This window comes from Canis lupus, chromosome 5 (genome assembly GCF_003254725.2).
Source record: "Canis lupus dingo isolate Sandy chromosome 5, ASM325472v2, whole genome shotgun sequence".
Taxonomy (NCBI): Eukaryota; Metazoa; Chordata; class Mammalia; order Carnivora; family Canidae; genus Canis; species Canis lupus.
Window position 1 is genome coordinate 58,645,863 of NC_064247.1, and position 14,559 is coordinate 58,660,421.

Here is a 14,559-nt window from a genome sequence, read left to right on the forward strand (position 1 = left end):
CTGTTGTTTTCTGCTTCTTTAGCAGCCACCCTAATAGGTGTGAGGTGATCTCTCATTGTGGCTTGATTTGCATTTCCTTAATGACTAATGATGTTGAACATTTTTTCATGCACTTATTGGTCATCTGTATGTCTTCTTTGGAGGCATGTCTATTTGTGTCCTTTGTTCATTTTTGAATTGGATTGTTTACTCTTGTTGTTGAGTTGCAGGAGTTTTTATGTATATGCTGAGTATTAATCCTTTATTAGATGAATGATTTGCAAATATTTTCTCCTATTTTGTGGGCTGTCTTTTCATTCTCTTGGTAGTGTCCTTTGATGAACAAAAGTTTATCATTTTGAAGAATCTACTTTTAGAAGATATTAATATGACCAACAGATTGAGAAATGTTGGTTTGTTTCATTTGTTGTTCATTCAGCAAACATTCACTGAGTACTACTGAATGTCAGGTATGTCCTGGGGGCATAGATGTGATGCAAATAGATGTGGTTCCTGTCCTCCCTCATGGAGGGGACAGAAAACCAGCAGTGCATGCATACATAACCCAACATCAAGTTGTGGTAGGAGTTGTACAGACAACAAACACAGGGATGGATCTGCAGTGTACAGGGGCTCCCAGAGACATCCCCTCTAAAGATTAGACATTTGGGTGAGGACCTACATCATGAGAAGTTGCTAGCTGTGAAAACAAGTGGGGAGGGAATGATGACATAAAAGTGCCGAGGCAGGAAGAAGGGAAGGTGAAAGTGGCCATTTAGGACTAAGAAGATGGAACAAGGTAGGTGTTGAGGTCAGACATGTGTTTAGGGCCTACCATGCCTGGTTAGGGACCAGGGTTTTACTTTAGGGGACAGAGATGGCCCCATTCAGTACTGTGTTCCACAGGGACAATTTCAGGTGTGTCAGGAGCCATTGCAGAGTTTTGAACAGGGAGGAGAATGTGATCTGATTTCTGTTTAAAGATTCTTGGCTGCTGAGCTATGTTGCTTATCTCCTCTGCTACTCTGGTCTGATGGGGTGAACTTGGTGCTGCCCCATAGTCAGATATCGGGTACTTACATGTGTGTGTGCATTAGGCATTTGATAGCTGCCCTTTTCATTCACAGGTTGCCACCCAGACCTGCTGGAGGAGACTCTGAGCCTCCCTGGAGAGTTTGCACTTGTGCTGTGTGCAGTGACCAGGTGGGGTTTTGGATGTCCTCTGTGTGGGAGAAAGGACAAAGAGAATATTGGAGACCAGAGGGTGGGTCGTAGAAGAGCCTGTGCACATTTCCATAGGAGGGTACATTTCCCAACCTTTCTTGCAGTGAACTCAGGACCCTGTGACTGAGTCTGCTGATGGGATGCAGATGCGGATGAAAGGGAGGATCCCCTGGCAGTTCCTGTGGCAATCTTAGGATGCCAGAGTCTAGATACATGGGACGTTGTTATGGAGAGCTGCTGGGATTGCTGCCTGTTGCAAATTATGCTTTGGTGATCAAGAAATACATTTTATTGCTAAGCTACAGACATTTTGGCACTGTTGTAGCAGCTAGTGAGTATTGCTCTGACTAACACATCTCCAGTACCTTCCCCTCAGAAATGGCCAAGAGTCAAGGAGGAGGAAGTAGCCAGTTTTACCACCCCTGAAAGATCAGAAAAGATCCCTGGCTCCTTTGTGTTTGTAGGCCTGAAGAGGATCTGGGTTAACTTTGGCTGTTCCATTTCTTAAACAGGTCACATGTTCTCTGAGTATCTGTAGCCCCAGTTAAAGTTGAGGGCATATCTATCTTGTTCCCCTTGAGTTACATCTGAAAGAAGTTAACACACAGAAAGATGCTAAGAGCAAAATGAAAAGAGCCCCCAAATTCTTTCGGGAAAAGAGCGGGTATCAGACAGATAAAGAGGAATGCTGTGTGAAGGTACAGCATTTGTCTTCGTGGCAATGATCCTTTTTCCCTGCTGCTGGGTTGGGTGCCAGCACAGATGGGAGATGGCCCTGTCCCGCAGAGTCCACAGGGACCCAGGAGGATTTTCCCTGGAGCAGCTCAGTCTGGGAAACCTTTAATCTGCTGCTCAGTGCTTTGTCAATCATATCAAACTGTGACTATATTGAGCCAATTAAATGCACTTACACTTTAATGTAGCTTTTAGTACAACATTCTTAATTGTTTTTCATAATTTTAAATGGCACACTCCTATTTCCTTTTGGTTTCAGTGAAATCTCAATTAGCTGCTGAGGCTTTGGGAGGCAGATGGCCTGTGGATCATCCATCTCAGGAGATCCAGGGTACCCTGAGGGACCCTGAATGCTGTGGTCTGGAGGGTGGTGCCTCCTTCTTCAACCTGGATTCAGAAGGGATACCAAAGAGCTCCTGCGGATCTCTCTGGAGGCTGTGGTTTGACTGTCTGTCTCTGTCTCCGACTGTCCCACCCACAGGGAAAACCTTGTTCCTTTGTCCACTCATGTGGCACACACCATGGTCATGATTGTGGGGCTAGGACCCACACAGACACCAGAATGAAGCATGGTCCCCTCCCTCACAGGACCTCAGGCTGCTCAGAGCTAGACGTGGGGACCCACGTGGGAAGTTAATCAAGAGTAACTTTGAAAAAAAAAAAAAAGAAAAAAAAGAATAACTTTGTACTCATAAAAGTTAGAGGTTCTCAAAGAAGTTCTGATTGTGGGTTATATCTGTTGATTCTTATTTTATTTAAGTTGCAAATGGAGACATTTAAAAATTATATATTTGTCAATTCTTAAAAATAGCAATAACAAACCCAATGACCTGTTGACACAAATACCACGTTTGGGAAGAGTAATGATATGTCCTCCCCACCCCCAATAGTAAAAAACATGGCATGGTTTCACTTCTCAATAAACTTCTCTAATGTTTGGCTTTAATAGAAGACAGCTGGATTCTCAGGAGGACTTCTGTGTTCAGTCTGTTGCAATATGTTGTTTTGTTTGAAATATATGAAGAAAATACAGCCTCACACAGGTATGTAGTTGGAAAACAGGGGTGTTTTAAAAGGTTTTATCAGGTATTCTGTGGATGCTCTACAAATAATTGTAGATATTCTACTTTGATGCTGAAATGAAAGTCGGCAAGTGGTAGTTCTTTAAAGGCTGGTTGCAGTGTGGACTCAGAAACCATTATCAACAATGCTTTCTTTCTTGTGACATCAAAATCCATTTTTTCAGTGGGTACATGTGATTTTGTAACATAGCACACAGGTAATGTGGAAAATACCATTTCACTGCCTTCTACATGTCTTCCAAATGTCAACCCATCTCATTATTCAAGAAGTCACATTCATCAATATCACCCTCTACTTAATCTGAAAAACCCCTGAGCACTGGGAAGCTGTCAAGCTCATGGTGGTGGAGACCAGTCTCCCAAAATTCTTGCTTGAAAGCCTGAATTCTATCATTGGTAACAAATGCTGCCTGTTGTTTCCTGTGGAGTGACAGGCTCACTCTATATATACTGAGAGAACCTCTGCCAAATACCCAAATCTGAATGACCATAGTTTGCCTCTTAACTATTTTTTCAAGTAAAAATGTTGTTTTATAAAAGAAGGTGGCTAGTTCAGCTCAGGATTCAAGCACTTTTCCCTGTGACAAATGGTTCACCTTGGTTTCAGCAGGGCTGCTTTATGTATAATTCATATTTGATCACAGAGCAAATGAAAGAGCTGTGAACCCAGGATTGAGATTTAATAAGTTGGATCATGTTTATTGTTGCACCAAGGCCAGGTTATGCTGCTTAGCCAAGCCATAGCCACAGCACCCTGCCAATTCAGGCCTGGCAGGTCAGCATAGGCTCTGCTCCACACAGTCACACAGGGATCCAGGCTGGAGCAGCTCTTCCAGTTTGTGGCTTCATTGTCTGGGACAAGGGGCCTTCTAGGTTGTTCTTTTTTTTTTTTTTAAGATGTTATTTATTTATTCATGAGACACACACACACACGCAGAGGCAGAGACACAAGCAGAGGGAGAAGCAGGTTCCCTGTGGGGAACCTAATGTGGGACTCTACCCCAGGACCCTGGGATCATGACCTGAGCCAAAGGCAGATGCCCAACCACTGAGCCATCCAGGTGCCTCATCTAGGTTGTTCTTGCAGGGAGGTTTCACGTGGGAAATTGGATATCACTTCCAGTGACAGGTTGTTTCTGCTGGTGGTCCATTGGCAAGAGCAAGGCACTTGTGCCCTTCCTCTACCTCCCCTCCATGAGGCATATATTTCCAAAGAAGCATGGCAGGTGGTCAGCTTGGCCATTGGGGGACCATAGTGGGCTTGGGTATTAATTCTCGGGCCATTGGACCCATTCTTCTGTGCCTTTCCCCACTGCCCTCTGCCCTGATGCTGAATGAGGTTTCCTGTTGCCCAGCTCGGAAGAGAGCTCCTGGGGGTGAGGGGTGCTGATGGTGTAGGTGGAGAATTGGACTTTGTGCCTGGGGAGAGGGTCTCCTCCTGCAGGTTTTATGAAGACTGTTCCTGTGGAGGTTCAAGGTGACACACTGTTTTGCTGAGTTGAGTACAGGCCTAATTCCAGGCTCACTGTGCGTGTTTTCCCAGCTCCCAGAAGTCTGCCCAGCCACTCCACATCGCTGTTAGTGACTTACCAGCTCTGCCAGCTCCGGGGGAGCATACCCCCTGAGCTCCCCACTGACTGAGCTCTGAGCCATTTTGAGGTCATGGAATTGAGTGCAGCAAAGCACTTTATAATCTAAAGCCCATTGCGGATGTGGGAACATGATGTTATTGTTACCATAAAGGAATACTGGGAGCAGAGACTAGTGAATCACGTGAGAGGAAGGTTGTGGGGTTTTTGTACATTCACCTACTGACCCCTCTCTCATCTATCTCCTCCTTGGTGCCAGGTATGTCCCCAGGCACTGCTGATCTGGCAGTGCACAAACCAGGCTAGGTCCCTATCTGAGTAGAGCTCTATGAGGTGGGGTGACAGCCCTAAATGAAAATGAGTCATCACATGGTGATAGATGTCAGAGGATCCATCCTCTCCAGGAGCTGGAGGGAGGCATAGGGCCAAGTCCCCCTCCATCCTCTCTTCCTAGAATGTTATTTTTGGGATGTACAGACAGATGAGGGGCAGAGAAGATGCCCAGAGGTATGGTGTGTCTGTGATGTTAGGACCTGTGTCTAGCACAGGTGTGGACTTTCAAAGGAAGCCACAGTAGTGAGGAGCACTGTTTCAAATCCATTTGTGCAAAAGATGCATTTGGGAACCATAAATGCAAGTTTCTAGGGCTAATGCCCAAAGTCCTGATTCTGAAGGGCTGGGTTGGGTCCAGCAATTTTCATTTCTGACAGGTGTTCTGGGTGGTCTGGGAGTAGCACGTCATGCAAGGAAAAGCTGGTCTGGAACAGTGGTCCTTCTTATCTCGTTCTTGGCTATAGGCATCATGGATGGAAGCTTGATCATGTCTGAAAGGGGCTCTCCTAGCTTCTAGCACCACCCAGCAGCTTTGTGGTAGGGATTACAGAAATAGTCTGTGGCTTCTGTCCACATACTGGCCTCCTCAGATATTTTGCATTTTGTTTTTCCTGCAGAGTGGAAGCAGGAGGGCAGGGGAGATGCTGTCTAGAATATGGATGTCTATTTGCATCTCAAGTTTCTAATACTCAGCTAAAGCCTGCCAGTGAAAATGGGCATGTGTATACCCTAGATTTCCTAGTGAACTCCTTAAGACTTAGATCTTTAGAAAATCCTTGCTCTCTCCTTTCCCTCACTAGTGACATAGATAAGAACATAGTAACTGTGCAGTAAAAGTCTATTGGTGATGAAGAAGGAACCCCAAGCTTTCAAGTATACACATTGCTACTCAAGCGGCAAATGTCAACCGGATCTGGCATTGATGGTTGGATGAGGGGGAGCTCTCTGTTCCCATCAACAGTGGAATATGTGCTGAGTGCCCTCATTGTGAACTTTCCCTTTGTCTCAATATTGCTCACATCTATCACTGTTTTTTCTTTAACTTACTTCTGAGTGTGTCAAGCCGAGTATAATGCTTTTCCTGCTATCTAGGAAGAGGGGAGGCTCAGACCTCTCCTTGGAGACCTGAGACAGGGATTCATTTCCAAAAAGGTGGATTTATTTTTGTTGTCGTTTTTTTGTTTCTGAGCCTATAGGCTGATCTATTACTTCCAGAATTCTCACTTACTGTTTCTGTTTCTGAAATATACTGTGAACTAGCATAGGCTACCCCAGATGCCTGAAGCTTATGTGCCTGGGGTCGCCTTCCCGGAGCCTGTGGCCCCTCTGTCTCCACTGGGGGTTTCCCTGTCAGCTTTCCTTACCAAACAGGCTGCAGCTGACCTTGCTTCCTTGTCTGGGGCCCTCTCAAGATGTGGAATGTCATTAGCAAAGATGGGAGTTTCAGCCAAAGAATGAGAGTTCTTTCAGGACTAGTTGGCCAAGAAGATTTTTTTTTTTTTTCAGATGCCTTTGGGCATGAGGTAGGTGTGAAGAAGAGTGAGAAGATATTTGACTTATTTACAATTCTAGAATCTGCAAGAGAGATGCCTTATTCTGTTCTAGGTTTTTGGGCCAAGTGGGAACTGTAGTTTTACTTAATGGGGAAAATCACAGATTGGAGAAACTTTTTCTGGTTTTCATTGAAAAGGCTTGATTCTCTGCCCACTTTCTTCACACTTAACAACGCATCCATTCATCTAAGAAACTTAACTCTCACTTAAGTTCTTTTAGCGTTCCCCTTCCTCTTTCTCCAAGTTAAAAAGTTTACAGGCCCATGTTGTTTTACTATGTTTCACACGTATCAAGTTTTTACAAATTAAGGATTTGTGGCAACTCTGCATTGAGCATGTCCATTGGTGCTGTTTTTCCAATAGCATTTGCCCACTTTGTGTCTCTGGGGCACATTTTTGTGACAGTATTTTAAACTTTATAATTATTATTATATTTTTATGGTGACCTGTGATCAGTGATCTTTGATGTTGCCACACTCATTATTTTGGGATGCCATAAACCACATGCACATAAGATGGCAAACTTTACTGATAAATGTTAAGTGTGTCCTACTGCTCTACTGACTGGCCGTTCCCTCATCACTCTCCTCTTCTTTGGGCCTCGGGCCTCATTGTGTCACTGAGACACAACGATATTGAAATTAGGCCAGTTAATAACCCTACGATGGCTGCTAAGTGTTCAAGTGAAAGGCAGAGTCCATGTCTCTCACTTTAAATCAAAAGCTAGAAATGATTAAGCTCAGTTGAGGAAGGCATGTTGAAAACCAAGACAGGCAGAAAGCTTAGGCCTCTCACGCCAAACAGCCAAGTTGTATAAGCAAAGGAAGAGTTCTTGAAGGAAATGAAAAGTACTACTCCAGTGAACATATGAATAAGAAAGCAAAACAACCTTAGTGCAGATATGGGAAAAGTTGTAGTGGTCTAGGTAGAAGATCAAACAGCCACAACATTTCCTTAAACCAAAGCGTAATCCAGAGCAAGGCTCTAATTCTTCAATTCTTGAAGGCTGAGAGAGAGAATGAAGCTGCATTTAAAAGGTCTGGAGCCGGGAGAGGTAAGTTCAGGAGGTTTAAGGAAAGCCATGTCCGTAACATGAGAGCACAAGGTGAAGCAACAACTGCTGATAGAGGAGCTGCAGCAAGTTCTCCAGATCTAGCTAAGAGGATTCATGAAGGCAGCAACAGGAAACAACAGATTTTCAACGTAGACAAAACACCTTCTGTTGGAAGATGTTATCTAGGGTTCCCACAGCTAGAGAGGAGAAGTCTGTGCCTGGCTTTGAAGCTCCAAAGGACAGGCTGACTCTCTTGTTAGGGGCTGATGCAGCTGGTATGTTGACGCCAATGCTCATTTACCATTGTGCAAATTCTAGAATTATGCTAAAGAACTATGCTGAATTTACTCTGCTGTGCTCTGTAAATAGAACAACAAAGCCTGGATGACAGCACATCTATTTACAACATGGTTTGCTGAATATCTTAAGCCCACTGTTGAGACCTTCTGCTCAGGAAAAAAGATCCCTTCCAAAATAGTACTGTTCATTGACAAGGTCACTCAAGAGCTCTGATGGAGATGTACAAGGCGAAGAATGTTGTTTTTATGCATGCTAACACGACATCCATCCTGCAGCCCACGGATCAAGGAGTAATATTGACTTTCAAGTCTTATTATTTAAGAAATACACTTTTTAAGGTTATGGCTGCCATAGACAGTGCTTCCTCTGATGGATCTGGGCAAAGTAAACTGAAAACCTGGAAAGGACTAACCATCTAGATGCCATTAAGAACATTCATGATTCATGGGAAGAGGTCAAAATATCCACACAAACAGGAGTTTGGAAGAAGTGGACCCCCACCCTCATCGATGGCTTTGAAGGGGTCAGAACTTCAGGGGAGGAGGAAGTCACTGCAGATGCTGTAGAAACAGCGAGAGAACTAGAACCAGAAATAGAGCCTAAAGATGGGACCAAATTGTTTCAATCTCAGGATAAAACTTGAACAGATGAAGAGCTGCTTCTTATGCACAAGCAAAGAGAGTGGCTTCTTGAGCTGGAAACTACTCTTGGTGAAGATGCTGTGAAGATGATGAAATTACAACAAAGGATTTAGATCATCACGTAAACTGAGTTGACAAAGCAGCAGCAGGGTGTGAGAAGATTGACTCCAGTTTTGGAAGAAGTTTCCCTATGGGTACAATGCTATCAAACAGCATTGCCTGCTATGGAGAAATTGTTCGTGAAAGGAAGAGTCAATCGATGCAGCAAACTTCATTGCTGCCTTATTTTAGGAAATTGCCACAGCAAACCCAGCCTCCAGTAACCACCACGCTGATCAGTCAGCAGCCCTCAAATCGAGGCAAGACCCTCCACCAGCAAAAAGATTCTGACTCTCTGAAAACCCAGACGATGGTTAGCAGTCCTTAGGAATAAAGTATTTTTAATTAAGGTACATACATTATAGCGTTGAAGACAAAATGCTGTTGCACACTTCATAGATCACAGCATAATATAAACATAAATTTTATATGCACAGGGAAACCAAAAAATTCATTTGGCTTGCTTTGTTGTGTTGATCTGGAACCGAAACCACAGTGTGTCCATCTGGAACCGAAACCACAGTGTGTCCGAGGTACACCTGTGCTCTGACTGCCGGATTGAGTCTTGCCATGTTTTTGCAGGGATGACTTCTGCATATCTCAGGAAAACTGGGCACCCAGGTTGTGCATCAGTTTTTTGGGAGCCTCCAAATTGAGACTTCCCCTTGATGTGACAGGTGCTGACCCTGGCGAGCCAGGAACCACATGTCTCCTTAGTTATTTCTTGCCTGACCTCCCCTCCCTCCCCTCTAGCTCTCTCTCTCCAGGACAATAGTCCTTTATAAGCTCTGGTGTCCTGATGGTACCCCACCCTGTGCTACTTTGGGGAGAATGTTCTGTGGTTGGCCTAATGGTATCCTCTGACAAAACTGGCATCTGCGTAAACCTACTCATGATGGAGTATCCAACCAGCAGAGTGTGCGGTGGGACTCCCTGGTCCTCTAAGCCCACTCGGGAGCGCGCCCACATTTGAGGCACTGTTTTCCTCTTTTTTTTTTTTTTTTTGTCAGCGGCTTGTCTAATGAGCAGCCAGTTTTGCCCAGCGCTGTCCAGATGTGGCCTCTAGGGCTCCCTGAGATGGACCGGAGCCTCATGAATTAACTAACGGCGACCCAGGGGCACCTGAGTCCTTTACCTCGGCGGGGCAAGGCCTGCAAGTTGCTGAAGGGGCATTAATCCTTATTTTATGTGGGGAACACAGCAAGGAAAAAGGCGAGTTTGCAATTTAATGTAACTAAATGTCATTCCACGCCCCCTGTATTGCCTCTCAATTGAAAGCAACGGGGGTCTGGGCCGAGGGGAAGAAAGTGATTGCATAACCTGATTCATAACCCTCAGCTCCTATTTATCATAAAATCATTTACAGCTCCATAAAATGTGTTAATTTGGGCAGCCGGTGATGTATGTCTTTGATTTAGGAGCTGACATTTCTGCCCGGTGGCTGCTCAGCATGGGTTGTGCAGCCCCAAGAAGGGACGGGGGAGAAGGTAACGGTACTCAGAGGACGGCGAGGCGTCCGGCTTGTTTTCTGTGACATGTTTGGGCTGGTGGTCTTTTGGGGCAGCCTACAGCAAGGAGAGGCCAGGAGGTCTGGGGCACATCTTGGCGTACTTGGTGCATGGTGGGGGGATTAGGTACAGCTCTATTCAATGACTGGGGGTTGACGGGTGGGATGCTGGCCAATTGTCCTTTCTGGTCTCAGAATTCTTCAGTTTATTTAAAATTCCAAATGTGATTTCCCTAAACGGAAACTGGATCCTTCGTGAGCGTCCATTACCCTAGACACATTTTTTTTTTTTTTTTTTATTGAGTACCTACCATGTGCCAGGGTTATCTGATGTATGGGGAGAAGCCATGTGCAAGATGGATGAGGCTTCCGCCTGCAGATTCCTGCCCCAGCCCTGGGATCGTGCTGTATTGTTCTTAAATGTGTCCAGGGCAGACGTGAGGAGGAAGGGTCCCGGGAGACTCTGCAGCTCTCCCTCCTACCCTCCTGCAATGCCTGTGGGGATCAGCCTTCTCTTTCTTTCGTGGGCTGATGCCAGACAACCACACACATGGACTTGTTCACGAACACATAGCCTGGTAGAAGGGCTTGGAGACAGGTGCAGCCATCCCTGGCTGGCACTGGGACCTCCCCAGAGGCAAGCCTAGCTGTGTCTGTCTGTCCTCTTTCTCCATCCAAATCACCCTCCCCTGACTCCTCCTCTGGCTCACCTCCCTTACCACAGGCTTCTTTTCATTGATCTGAAAGGTAAAAAGCCAACGTTCTGAGGAACTTCATCTTCTCATCCTCTGCCGCCCACCCCATTGCTTATTAAAAAAACTAAATGCCTAGCAAATCATTTTTATGAGCAATTAAGCACCCACCTCGAGTGTGCATGGAGGGCTGACAAATGGATTGACACCCAGCCTGGGGGCTGAGCTGGTCTTCCTGGTTCTGTGCCCCACCCCCCTGCCCCATCCCCAGTCGCTGCAACTCTTGGTGGACAAGGTAAGTGTTTCCATTTGTCAGTCTCAGGAGAGATGATGGTTTATGTTCTGGGCAATGAGAGTTTTTATTTGCCAATATTTTCTCCTCTCCATATGAACTGTTGGTTCATAACTTTCGTTATTACAGAATATTATTTACACATCTCAATGTGAGGGGAAACCAGCTGGGGGAATATTTGTTTGCCACCCCTCCCCACAAACTCCCTTCCAAATCTCTAAAGTTTGCGGTTGATTCTGAAGGGAAGCATCCATCAGGCTTTGCCGTGACTGCGAGATGGAGAAGCCTATTTCATTCCTGTTTGCAGGACATTGGGTCTTCACTTTGTTGCCCTTAAGATGGAGTGTTCTCATTGTCCTTGCTGGCATCTGAGCACTCCCAAGTGAGACCCCTTGAGTTTGCCAAGAAGCGACCTCCATGAAGGTGATTCCGGATCCTCATGTTCTGCTGCCCGTAGGTCTCTCCAGTTATGTCCAGCAATTATGAAATTATCCGAACAACATTTACTTAACGACTTCTCCTTTGAAAAGTAATGTCTGTCAATGTGACGTGGAGATTATCCTTTTTAAAACCAAGCATCAAACCCCGTGTGTGTTCTGACAGAATTTTCCTTGATGTTTAAATTTATTTATACACAGTCTTGCAAGGGTCCAGATTTAAGTCATGCGTGGGATCAATCAGCCTTATTTTAAAGAATAGAGAGACAAGAGATGGGGATTTGTCCCTGGATATCCAAGATCTATGACCACTGGGGTCATGTAACACTTCTGTTGTGTGAGATCAATCCCCCATACGAATTACAGCTCCCAAACTGGCCGACAAATGGCACCTTCTTAATATAAAATACTCCTTTGTAGCAACCACAAATAGTGACCAGACCAGCACATTCTCTTTCTTGACTTTATGTCCTCAGCATGGAGGAGAGGGACAAATGTCATGTAGGGGCTCAAAGCCTGTTGAAGTTAGGCCACTTGGGCTCATCCCCTGGCTACTCCATCTCCTCTGCCAGGAAGAGGAGATAATCAGATAGTCATGGCCCTCAGCGTCGTGTTGGTCCTTTCTTCCTTGAATTCTGTTTCAGAAGCAACGTGAGGACATGGATGAGGTCACATCATCAGCTTGACCAGCTGAGCTGCTGCTGGGAATTACAAGCAGGCTCATTCTCCAAAACATTAGCAAACACGGATGCCCCAAGTCTCCACATTCCCTGGACGACAAGCATCATGCCTGCCACAGGTGATCATTCCACAGAGATGTGAAGTGGGGATTGAAGAGTGAATGAATGGGCTCTTTCCTTTTCCAAAGTATCCAGGCTGCCTGCTTTCCTCCTGCATCTCCTTCCTAAAGCTACTTGTGGCTCAATGTCCCCTTGTGGGGGCATTTGGGTCCATGGACATTTATTTGCATCCAGTTCTCCTCACTCACATCAAAGTGGGTGGGAGATTATGACTTATCTCATTTTCAGAGATTGTGGTTATTAGAATTTGCCAAGTAATTAGGGCGGGCTGGGTGTTCTGGTGGATGCTGAGCTCATTCACGGCAACCTGATAGGTTTTGGTTACGTAGCTACTTTCTGCTCCATTCACCCAGCTTGCAGCTAATTGTAGCTGAGTTCTGGGTCTTCTGCTTGACCCTGTTAGACCTGAACTTTGTTGTCTGGTTTTGTTTTATCCCAGGAAGCAACGTAACTAATTTGAAACTCCAGAAAATCTCTGATCATCTTGTTCCCATCATAAGTTGTGCCAGCCATGTGCAAGCCCCCAGTGTGCTGTCAGACCTAGAGGCATGTGTAGAGCAACGCAGCCTGCCCTTCAGGACTGATGTGAAGACCCTCAAAGGGGACCTTTGGGGTTAGGCTCTGAGTGGCAGCCGAGGAGAGAACAGGATCAGAAGGAGACATGAGAGAGACCTGACATGTTTCAGCCCCGAAAGACACCCCCCTCTCCCCCACCCCTGCCTGAGGTGTCCCACTCACCCACATTCTCCCCTTTGACCTCCTCCCTGTCTTCCCTTCTCTTCCTTCTCCTCGTCCATACATCCTGGGCAGCTGCCTCAACGTCCTCCCCACCACCATCCCAGCCCTGCTGTGTCTGGTGGTTCTGCTTACACCCTGCTCTAGAAAACCCATCCTTGCACTTGCTGTATCTAGTCTGGCCTCCCTTCTGACCTCTCATGGTGCCACTGCTGACAGCAGGCTCCTCACTGGGTGCTATGACATTGCTGGGACCTACCCCTTCCTACCTCTCCCACCTTCCAGTTCTTGCCACCCTCCACAACCCCACATGTGCTGTCCTACAGCTGGCTGTCCCCTTCCCGCCAACATTTCCTGGAGCCTGGTCCCAGGGTGACCAGCATCTCCTGGGCTTGGTCTGGCATGGCCACCTACTCAGTCTTCCTGAGGCTGGCCTGGGGCCAACTCAATCATTGCCCATGTGCAGATGCTGGTAGGGACAGAAGGTTTGTGTCTTCTGCAAATTCATGTTGAAATCCCGACCCCCGAGGTCATGGATGGGGTTGGGTGGGAGGGGCTCTGAGAGGTGATTAGGTCATGAGGGTGGAGCCCCATGAAGGAGTTGGTGCCCTTATAAAAGGACCCCGGGAGTCTCCCTTACTCCTTCCTCCATGTGAGGACACAGTGGGAAAGTACCTGTGTACAAGCCAAAGAACAGGCCCTCACCAGACATTGAGTCTGCTAGCATTGTGACCTTGGACTTCCAGCCTCCAGGACAGTGAGAAGTAATTGTGTGCCATATCAGCCACCTGGTTGGTGGTTGGCCAGTGCAGCCCGTGTTGATGGAGGCATATGGTCCCTGGGTCCAGCTTGTCCCCTGTCCTGCTCTCGAGTCCCTGGGCCTATGTATCTGGTCTGACCTCAGAGCCACACTCCCATCTCCAGACTGGACAGCCAGACTCAAACTCAGTACGTTCCCAGGATCTCAGCCAGCTTTCCTTCCCTTCTCACTCCTACCGGGTCAGGCTTCTCCTCAAGAGCTGAGAGGCCCAGAAGCCCTTATTTCCAGGCTGATCCTTACCTCCCATCACTGAGTTCTCAAGATTTTCTGAACTCAGAGGGTCCCACTGGGGCTGACTTGGGCAGTGAGGTGGGAGAGATAATGAACAAGGCTGCAGTTTGAATAATAAAATAATGAGAGCAAACTTTAACTGTGGCAGAAATTTGAATGATATAATGAAGCTGAGAAATGCCCTCTTCTCATTCACGACAGTGCGTGTCCTGAAAGATGCTTCCAACCCAGCACCCACTCCAGTCCACTTGCCACAAACACCTTGGAAAGAAAGTATCTTTCTTCCCGATTTCCTGCCCCTGTACCTGGTCACTCTGCTCACCTGCATTCACCTCTCAGCATTCAGCAAATGGACACAGTGATCTCAAGGCTTCGAGACCACCTGGGAACTCCTCCACTTGCTGCAGGAACATGCCTCCTGTGGCCTTTCTCCTCCTATGGGCTTGTCCCATGGTG

The 14,559-nt window shown here is 46.4% G+C and overlaps 1 long non-coding RNA gene across 1 annotated transcript; it reads left to right on the plus strand.

The window, feature by feature from the left end:
- The first annotated feature begins 2,203 nt into the window (after positions 1–2,203).
- Positions 2,204–14,284, plus strand: LOC125755050 (uncharacterized). Its single transcript, XR_007410555.1, has 3 exons — positions 2,204–2,981; positions 12,162–12,316; positions 12,757–14,284. It is a non-coding gene; the product is annotated as an uncharacterized LOC125755050 (long non-coding RNA).
- The last annotated feature ends 275 nt before the right edge of the window (positions 14,285–14,559 follow it).